The sequence below is a fragment of the Ruditapes philippinarum genome, unplaced genomic scaffold (genome assembly GCF_026571515.1).
Source record: "Ruditapes philippinarum isolate M1 unplaced genomic scaffold, ASM2657151v2 ctg10053_1_1_1_1, whole genome shotgun sequence".
Classification (NCBI taxonomy): Eukaryota; Metazoa; Mollusca; class Bivalvia; order Venerida; family Veneridae; genus Ruditapes; species Ruditapes philippinarum.
In genome coordinates, this window is record NW_026862045.1 from 45,471 (window position 1) to 57,179 (window position 11,709).

Consider the following 11,709-nt stretch of genomic DNA (forward strand, 5'->3'; position numbering starts at 1 on the left):
TTCTCAAAGTGCATGTTAATTTACGGCAATGACAAAAGAATTACTGTAATGAATGTCAAATACTTTATTAAATATTTTGTTGATTGTATTTTGTGAAAAGTGCAATTTCAGCTGCCCACTACCCATACAATTAATCAAATGAAGGCATTAAAATGTCGACAATTATAAATTTGTTTATACAATTTAATAATTTCAGGTACACATTTTATATAACAGATCAAAGGAGATGAAAGAATTAATTGAAAAACATTAATGAGTAATGTCACTTGGCGGAGTTTTCACAGCGGAGACCAAACAAACTGATATGTAAACTTATTATAAAAAAACAACACCGTTGCTATATCTAGTGAAGTCTTTGCCGTACAGTTCTGATTTCTTGCTATTCAAATTTTGTTTTAATTCATATTTCAAATGTATACTACTTACGTTGAAATACTAAAAAGAATAAGGATTGATTATTCCTTTTGTCTAGATACTTAGTTGGTGCTCTATAACTTATGTTAACTTATAATACGACGGCTGATGTCATTTCGAGTGATTCATGGGGTCACGTTTGTCTTCCTGAGGTAATCAGAGAGCTTCTTGTTTCCTTTGTATTGTCTTTGTGAAGGGTAAGACGCCCCAGATGGTACCGATGCTGCTGTGAAATGAAAACGAAGTAATTCCTATTTGACAAGATGTATACGATGCTATTACGGAAAACAATCTAGATACAATAATTCGGCAATGAGTTTTATCTTTTTATCTTTGACATTTTTGGCAAGTGGTGCAAGTAATTTTCTTAAGTTTTAAGTACATAACCCTGACAGATGCAAGTAAAAACAGCCCAATTTCAATAAAATAAAAGTAATTTTGCAATCGACATTATATTTTTATCATATTTAACAAACTAGTATTTCAAATTTATAGAAAGTAATTTTAGTTAGTAAAATAAATAATTCTAAATAAGATATTTAAATAATTATTATAATTTCAAAATGTGTATATTAATGTAAAATAAAAGTTGTATCAACCTGATCACATACATGAAACAAGTTATAAAATCACCACAAAACAGAAAACATGTTATGTATAATTGTTATATTCTTGACGTATTAAGTTAATAATTTCAATAACGATCGCAAAATTCCATTGAATAGAAAACTGTTTATTATTTATTCAAATCTACCGAAAATTAGATGTATTTTGTTATTGATTAGCGCAACAAGAATGATATATATAAATAGTGGCATCATTAAAGAAAGAAAACTAGTCTGTGATCATCTGTCATGCATGATATGCAGCATTCGGTATCATGGTCCTTACAATGCTAGTCAATGTATTGATCGCTATGATATTCACATTTCTCAGTCAGTGTATCGTGCTGTCTTTTGTTGTTCCTTGATTTAAACAGCTCTGCACTAAAAATCTCGTGTCAAACACAATCTGGTACTTTAATGTGACGTTTAACGCAAGTTAAGCGGAAATAGTCAAGACTATCAACACTGATTTACAACTTTTTGCCTTGATTTGTTTGTACACATTAAACTTAGTGTGTCAAATGTTCTATTGGACACTAAGTCTGTAGCAATATTCCTTTCTTTTAACGATGGCTTCGGGTAGTCGATTTCTTTGACTAAGATATTTTGCAATGATTTCCTATAAAGCAAACCTAGAAAAGAAATTGTAAAAAACAATCCTATTACTGTATTCTCTTATGGTCTTATGTGTTTATGTATTCCTTTTCTAGTTAACCTCTAGTTTATATGGTTTACTAAAAGTTTATTCAAGTCAAGTTAGTTTTGGATTGACATTTAAAAAATCAGATAAGGTGAAATCAAAAGTTCTAAAATATGCCGTTCTATAACTACAAAAATTGGTAAGTGATAATGAAACAGTATCATTTCAAATATTATCGGTCAATTTTATTTAACATACAATAATAATTAGATTATTGGTTTCCGCAAACCAATTTTTATAATATAAGTTGCATTTAAAACAAATTTTACTTTGGATACTAGTGTTTGGTTAGAGAGTTAATTGTTACGCTTGCCGATTGAGTTGACATGTTTGATTTTGATACCAATGGCACAATTCTTCATTTTATAATGAAGTGGATTTTTTTATCTATAAGAAGCAAAACTTTTGATCGTGATCACATCATACATTTTATTTTCAACAATGATTGCGATAAAATGTCAGAAATTCGGAAAATATTTCATTTACTATATAATAAAAAGACATTAACCGTATGTTGGTGGCACCTTTACTCTTTCTATTTCAACATGAGTCATTTAAGTGCATTAAATGTGTTCTATCCAGTCCAAATAAAATGTCATGCAGGGTCAAAGCAATTAATTATATTCGTATCGCAAGCAAATAAAATATTCAAGATCTGATATGTTCACACAGGAATGCCCTTTTGAGACAATTAAATAAATAAAGAACAAACTGTTTTAAATACAATAACTATGATGACGTCAACGTCAATGCTTTAACACGAGGCATGCTATGTACTTTTAAAATTGATGACGTAAAATGCATGTGCAAGGGCATTTGCTAATAGCTAATTTTGAAATTACTGCAGGTTTCAATAACAAACAATAATAAAAATCACCATGTGCTTACTCTGTACGATTTGCATAAAATCAGAACAGAAATGTTATGCAAAGAGCAGAGCGAACGTTGTGACAATGATGAAAACAAGATCGTAGAAACCTAAACGAAGACCAAAACACCATGTTTTAAGTTATGTCATATAATTAATAAGTTAAATAATGAATTAAAATATTAACGGATAAAATGATAAACATTAAAAGTAATTTAAGAATGCACAATACTACATTCATTAAAGCGATAAATGTTTGTCCTAGCACATATATTAACAGCCAAGGAAATCATAGAATCTTAGAATCATAGAATGTAAATTTGTCAAGCAGTTAATAATAATAATCAAATCTGACAATAATTTGAGATGAACGGATATTTATAAACGAACAAACAAATGACATGTTTGCATATTACTATTATGCCAAGGTGATCATATTTCAAAATCAATGTCTACATAGAACTTTAAAATAGAAGTACTTTTGACGAAATTAATTTTCAGCTTGTATTATCATTTAATGACACAGACATATGCTTAGCTTGATATGCTTCATATTAAAATAATGTCGATAAAAATATCTGAAACATTTCCACAATTAATGATCGTCACATTACGCTTATTATTAAATCATTCATAGACAGATTTATCATCAAATGAATGAACAATAAAGATAATGGTATGATCGTCACAGTACGCTTCTTATCAAATAATTTATTGACAAATTTATCATCAAATGAAAAAAAAGATAAGGCTAAAAGTACACCATTTTACATCTTTAGTTGTCTGTAACGTACTTTATTGCTTCAAAATGTACCAGTGCACAAGCGTGTTCAGTTCAGGTTTTAAAATAGTGTTTTATACCAGTTCCCGTCTTTCTGAGATATAAATAGACAAAACTAAATACATGCATTCATGATGTTTAATATATTAATACAGAATATTTTACCAAATATTCTTCTCTCTTTCTGTCTGATTATGAGTCATTTTAGTGCATTTATGTTATTTTAGGAGGTCCAAATGGTATGCAAGTACAAAGCCGTTTGAAATATATTTTATAATTATATTTGTATCACAATATGAATAATTCAGAGACTGTATAATTTTCCTAGGAAAAGGATTTAAATATTTTAAATATTACAGTGTCTGGAGGTTTCAAATAATGACCGGAACAGTATGCTGTAACATCAGGGATATTTGTTCCGAGATACTGACTGGAGGAAGGTGGATTTGAGCAAAGAAAAATCAAGAGATTTTGAACAAAACACGTAACTTAAACTTTCTGACCATTTAAATTGCTTTATTTGCTGATAAGAACAAGTAATTAACCGGAAAAATTTGGTAAAGAAATATTCATCTTAAAGGATAGAGTAAGTTTACCTTACTTCTTACATCTTGCATGACATGTATGTATTAAGTAAAATCTACAAAATATTAATACCATTCATAAGTTGACTGAATTTTACCTCTTTTTATGTCGATTTTATTCTGAAAGTAATGCTTTCCAAGTGTTTGAAATTACTAAAAACATGATTTTTTTCAACCATAGTTATATTACTTTTTTGATGTGTGCGTTTGTGTGTTCGCTTTCCCCTTGTGTGCTTTCAGGTAGACTGGACAATGTTGCCACATGTATTCTCTTATTTTTGAAATATGTGTTCATAATTTACTTCAATGAAACTATATTACACTTAGTGATATTTTTACATGACTTAGGAGCATGCGATAGTCAGTTTAATTCATCTGCAATTTTATATTAAAATTAAATCAGTAAAAATTTCTGAAACCTTGTCAACTGTATTGTATATTAACAAAATTAATGATCGTCACAAAACGCTTCTTGTTAAATAATTTATAGACAGATTTATCATCCAATAAATAAAGCAATAAAGATAACGGTAATAATACACCCTATTATATCTTTTATTTGTCTGTAAGGACTTTAATTGCTTCAAAATGAGTTGCAATGTACTTATGTGCACGAGCTTGTTGGGTTCGGGTTTATTAATTTTTAATGAGACTTTATTACTGTCCTTGCTTTTACTAGAATCAGCAAACACTCGATATAATTTAAGGAATTCACAATAAAGGCCGTATTTTTCTATACTTTATTCTCAACAGCTTTTTTCTCAACTGTAATACGTGAACTAAACATTTAATAATATTTCTTATTCATATTTTATAACAATTGTTGTTTTATGTCAAAAATTCGAAAATGTTTTATTTTATATCAATTAATGATGAAAACATTCGAGGATATTGGCTGTACCTTCCCTCTTTTTTTCCTCATTATCAGTCATGTTAGTGCATTATGTACATTAGAGCATTTTTCATGTAGTCCAAATGGCATGCAACTACAAAGTCGCTTGAAATATATTTGTAATACAAGCAAATAAATTATTCAAGAACTGATATGTTAACACAGGAGTGAATGTATGAGACATTTAAATGTTAAGGTACAAAGAATAGAGTGTTTTCAATACAAAATATCTATGATGTCGCCAATTTCAGTGTGATATCAAGAGGCATGCTATGTCCTTTTTTTTAAATTTGATTACGCAAGATGTAAATGTCAGGGTATTCGAAAATACCTATTTTTTAAAAGGCAATAGATGACAAGAAGAATCAAAATCACATTGTTTTACCCTGCGACCTGTAGTTATCAGGAAATAAGTGATTCGTCGGGTGCATAAAACTATTTAAGGTATGTATATAAATAAAAAGGAGAGACATTTTAAACATAAAGCAGAGCAATATTTGAAAAGTGAATCTTGTGAAATCAAGACCATATAGAAACCTAAAACGACTCCCAATACACAATGTTATCAATATGTTATAGAATTAATTAGTTTATTTTTAATTCTTGTAGACAATAGTCATTTATCTAAAAAAAGTTCTTCTGACATTAGGCATATGTGATTGCAAATACACAAAATAATGCAGCCATGATACTGATCAACTGATAATGCATTTGCGAAATTCACTATAAATGTTTGCTGGTGCAGTTATGTTCTCAGAATGTTTACATCAACATTGTGGTCAATATTTCGATTTAAAGCATACATATAAATGGCTTCCATTACATTTAAGAAGACGTTAGTATTATAATTGCATTATCGTTCTGAACCGTAAAAACATTTTAATATGCAATAAACACAATCTGTTTTGAATTTATTTTGTCAAAATATGTAGATACAAATATATAAATTGTTTTTATAAGCATCTTAAAGTTAATAGTTTCATATCTCGTTATTGTACTATTTAACAAATCTTTATAGGTGAAATGGAAACTTCAACGATTGCCAACACTTTCTCTCGAAACGATAGATGAACAAAACATCTCCCTAGAGGTTTATCGAAGATCAAAATAGAAATTAAAGTGACGAGTAATATTGTTAATGCCAACAGAAACTGTCTCTGCGAATATGAGTATATTGGGAAGAAACATGTTTGCTGAATTCTTGTAGACATTGATCGTGACACTTTTATAAATTATCATTAAAAGACATACCGGTTATCATAAATAAAACAACATCAGAAAATTGTTATTGAAGTAATTTAATGCCATTAAAAATGCCCATTTTGGAATAATTGTTTCATTTCAGTTAAAAGAACATACACTTTGAAAACACACCTATAATAGTTTAGTTAAAATAAAAAACGATAATGTCCAATTAAATATTTTTTTACATTATGATTTATTCAAAAGGTGTAACATTTTAAACATCATAAACAATAACTCTCATTCACTGTTTGCATAACTATCCTATTTCCTGTCGATAAATGGCTCGTAATTTGCTGTTCACAGTCACTCAAATGTTTTACGTTAATAGTTATTTCTGTTCAGAGTCATTCCACTCAAATTTGCTGCGTGAATAGTTACTTTAAACATGCAAAATAACGTAAGGTGATTTGGATTACCCTTGTCATTTGTTGCTGGTGCAAACTTAGCTACTACCGACCGCCCTGGTATTTTCACTTTTGCTCTACTCTTTACAGGCCTTAGAGTAAAAGCATAGTGGTGTTCGTGTTATTTAATTATAGCTTATAACAAACAAAATGTATTGTGATTTGTATTATCATTGTAATTGTTTGCTGATCCAAAGTTAACTATTTCCGACTACCCTGGTATATTCATTTTGCGTCATCATTTTTAAAAGTACAGAGTATGCTTCCTGTTATAACATTGAAGTTTACGTCATCATAGAAATTGTATTTGAGGACATTCTTTTCTTTATATCTTAACATTTAATTGTCATATAAAAGCATTCCTGCGTGAGCATATCAGATTTTGCATTATTTATTTGCTTGTGATACTTATATAATTACAAACATATTTCAAACGGCTTTGTACTTGCATAGTATTTGGACTTCCTTAAACACATAAATGCACTAAAATAACTCATAATAAGACAGAAAGACGGAAGGACAATCAACAATCAATATTTGGCAACATTTACTGTATTAATGTATTATACGAGTACATCATGTATGTATGTATTAAGTTGTTGTCTATTTATATCTTATAAAGGCGAAAACTGGTATAAAAACTCAATAAAATTAGAAACCTGAACTCAACAAGCATGTGCACTGGTATATTTTTAAGCAATAAAGTGCGTTACAGACAATAAAATGGTGTACTTATATCCTTTTCTTCATATTTTATTAATTTGATGATAAATCTGTCCTTGAATTATTCAAACATTTTCACTTTGGCATTAAGTAAAATGCAAACACGTCATTTGTTGGATCGTTATTAAATATGATGCTTCTATCTCTAATTTATGTCAAAGATTCAACTATTATTTAAGTATCTCACCAGTTTCCGTTGACAGTTTCTTAAAGTATTGAAAGTACCCGTTATATATCTCTATTCTTAAAGGAAGATACCTGCTAAGTTTTTATCAAATCAACCAATATCTTACGCACATTGCAAAGATAAAAACTTTATTTCTCTTTTCACCGCTTTTCCAAGAATATGAATGTTAAAGTATGTATTTCCCATAGCAATTTGCAATGATCCATGTCTTAAAATTTAGAAAACACTATATATTTTGTTTAATGACATAATGTTTTAACTACAATATTTCAAGCCTTTATTTGACATTATTCACTTATTTTTTTCAGTATTTTTGTTAGTACTGGGTGTTAATAATTAATTTATACTGACTGATATATTCTTTCTATAATGTGCACAGCACTTTATTCATTAAAACGATAAATGTTTGCCGGACCACATAATATATTTCATAGAATCTAATGAATAATTCAAAGACTGTATAATTTTTCTCAGAAAATGATATTAAGATTACAGTGTCTGGAGGTTTCAAATAATGACCGGGACTGTATGCTTTAACATCAGTGATATTTGTTCCGAGATACTGACTAGAGGAAGCCGATTTGAGCAAGGGAAATCAAGAGATTTCGACTCAATTGATTCATTTTCTGGTGAGAACGAGATTTAAGCCGAAATAGTTTCGAAAAAAATATTCATCTCTAAGGATACCTTTCAAAGAACGCATAATATAAATTACCAAAGAGTGAGGTGGTTGAAATTAATTTATCTTGACAAAACTGTCTTTTCCATGGTATATTATTCAATTTTTTTTCAAAGCGGAAGGAATTGTTAATCAAATAATAAATTAAAATATTAATGGACAAAATGATAAATATAAAAAGGAATCAAAGAATGCACAACACTACATTCATTAAAAGCGATTATATGTTTGCCGGAGCACATATATTATCAGCAAAGAAATTCATAGAAATCTAATGAATAATTCAGAAACCGTATAATTTTCCTGGGAAAATGATTTAAAGATTACAGTGTCTGGAGGTTTCAAATAATGACCGGGACAGTATGCTGTTATATCAGGGATATTTGTTCCGAAATACTGACTGGAGGGAAGCCGATTAGAGCTAGGAAAATCAAGCAATTTCGTGGGGAAAAACACGTGACCTAAATTGATTTATTTGCTGGTGAGAACAAGAGATTAGCCGAAAAAGTTTGGTAAAAATATTCATCTTAAATGATACCTTTCAAAAAACATAATAACGGATAATATAATTTGTCAAAGGGTGAGATGGTTGAAATTAATTTGACACGTCATTTTATTTAATTACTTGAATTCCTATAAGTTTGGTGGTTATTAATAAAATCTTTGACAGAAACATCATATTTATAAATGATTAAACAAAACACATGTTTGCTTAAGTTCAATATGACTCAATATATGATTTTTAACCATGGTTAGATTATTTTTGTGTATGTGCCATGGTCCGTTTGTTTCATCTGCACGTTAATGTTGTAATGAGTTAGTAAAGTTATATGAAATCTAGTCAAATGAATTATATATTAACACAATTAATGATCGTCACAAAACGCTTCTTATTAAATAATTAATAGATAGATTTATCATCCGATAAATAAACAATAAAGATAACGGTCACAACAATTTATATCTTTTTTTGTCTGTAACGTTCCTAATTGCTTCACAATGAGTTGTCAATGTACTTAAGTGCACGAGCTTGTTGGATTCAGTTTTATAGTTTTATATCAGTTTTTATAGCTTTACTAGATTCAACAAACATTTGATATTATTTTAGGAATTCACAATAAGAACGGTATACTTTTAAACTTTATGGCTTTTTTCTCAACTGTAATACCTGAGTGGAACAATTATCAATTATAAAATATTTCTACAACACTTGTGGTTATATGTCAAAAATTCAAAAACATTTAGTTTTTATCAATTAAAAACGAAAACATTTTCGGATATTTGTGTACTTTTATTCTTTCTTTCATAATATGAGTCAATTTAGTGCATTAATTATTTTTTTTTCAGGAAGTCCAAATGACATGCAAGTACAAAGCAGTTTGAAATAAATTTGTAGTTATATTTGTATCACGAGCAAATAAATTATTCAAGATCTGGTATGTTACTTTATGATACATTTAAATGTTAAGAACAGAGTGTTTTCTTTACCATTCTATGTTGACGTCAACTTTAGTGCTATAACACAGGTATGCTCTGTACTTTTAAAATTGATGACGCAAAGTTCATGATTCATGGCATTTGCAAATAGCTTATATTGAAATTTCGTGTGGCAATAAATGACAAGTATAATAAAAATCACCATGCTTTTACTCTGCGACCTGTAAGTTATAAATAAGTTATGCAAAGGGCAAAGCAATCTGCAAAAAGATTCAAATAAATTTTAGGGACGCCCAACACAATGATATCCGGTATGTCATATCATAAGTAAGTTACATTTATTTTTAATTCTTGCAGACACTTGTCATTTATTTTAATTTCAAGACAATTCTTCTGACAAAAAACTGTTTTTACTTTGACAATAAAATTGATGCAGCTCTATGTTTTATATGATTCATAGATGATTGCATTTAAAATGATGCATGCATGGTACTTATCTGTATGACAAAATTACACTAAAAAGTTTGCGTTTATGTTGTCAGAATGTTTTAACAGATTCTGGTCGATATTTTGATTAATAATATACCTAAAAAATGTTTTGCATGATATTTAATTAATTATGTATTGTTTTTGCGAAATTCATCAGAAATAAGGAAACGTGAAGATGGGATTGGATATATTGAAATTCTTCGACTGCTATTGCAAAGTCATTTTCTACCTAAAGGTTCATTTGTTTTCTTTAGGTTCATGTTTGTGTGTTTTTATTGTTGTTGTTTTTCTAAGAAAATAACAAGATAACATCATGTACCTTTGGTATTATCTTTAAGGACATAAGCATCGATAGCTGATTACTAATAGTACTGTAAAAAACGATAATGTCCAATTAAATATCACTGAAAATCACAATGATTTATTTATTCAGAAGTGGTATCATTCTAGACAGTAAACGACAAATTTGTTAACTTTGAGTAAATATCTTTTTTCTTTATATTCAAAATACATTTTGTTAAGTAACTATAAATTTATTAGGTTATATTCTAAGCATATTTTCAAGTGAATAGTTTAATACAATCTTTGTTGTACTGCTTTAATAAATATTTATCGGCTACGTTATATATAGTTGAATCGGAAAATTCAACGATTACATTCATTTTTACTCTCGAAACGATAAATGAACAAAACATATCCCTAGAGGTTTAGAGAAGATCAAAATAGAAATTAAATTGACGAGTAATTTTGTTAATCAGAAACTGTGTCTAAGAATATGAGTATACTGGGAAGATATATTCTTGCTGAGTTTTTGTAGACATTGATCGTGACGCATTTAGAAAAAAACTCAGCAAGAATATATCTTACTAGGAACAAATATTTGTAAAATGCGAATTTATCATGACAAAATATAATTTTCCATGGTTTATTATGAATAATAAAACTTTCCATTGTTTTTACAAGGCAAAAAAGTATTGTTATTCAATTAATTAATTGAAAATAGTAATGGATAAAACAATAAATATGAAAAATAGTCTTAAGTTTTCATTTAAGCGATCAATGTATACCGGAGCATTATATATTAACAACAAAGAAATTCATAGAATCTAATGAATAATTCAGAGACTGTATAATTTTCCTGGGAAAATGATATAAATATTACAGTGTATGGAGGTTTCAAATAATGACCGGGATGGTATGCTGTAACATCAGGGATATTTGTTCTGAGATACTGACTAGAGGAAGGTGGATTTGAGCAAGAAAAAGAACTACAAGAGAGATTACGAAAATTATGCTGAGCATTTAAATTGATTCATAATGCTGGTTAGTTAACAACTGGTAACCGGAAAAGTTATGACAAAAGGAATTTATTCGTCTCAAAGCATACCTTTACTTATGAAAGAATTTTATCAGCATAAGAATATTTCAGCATAATTGTTTGAGACTTTTTCACCCCAACTATTTGGTATCGGAATACCTCGGCTTTTATACTCGTACTCGATTGAATTATACGTTTAAGAGCTGCTCACGGACGAAAAAATACACAAAGTTGGTTCGACTCAAATGCGTCAAAGGTTCTCGGTACTTTCAGTGCTTTGATGTGTTACAGCTAAACAGCTTTATAAAGTTAAAATAGTATGCAGATCTATAAGTTTAATCTTACTTACAAAATTCGTATGAATTTAAAATAACCGTTAAAAT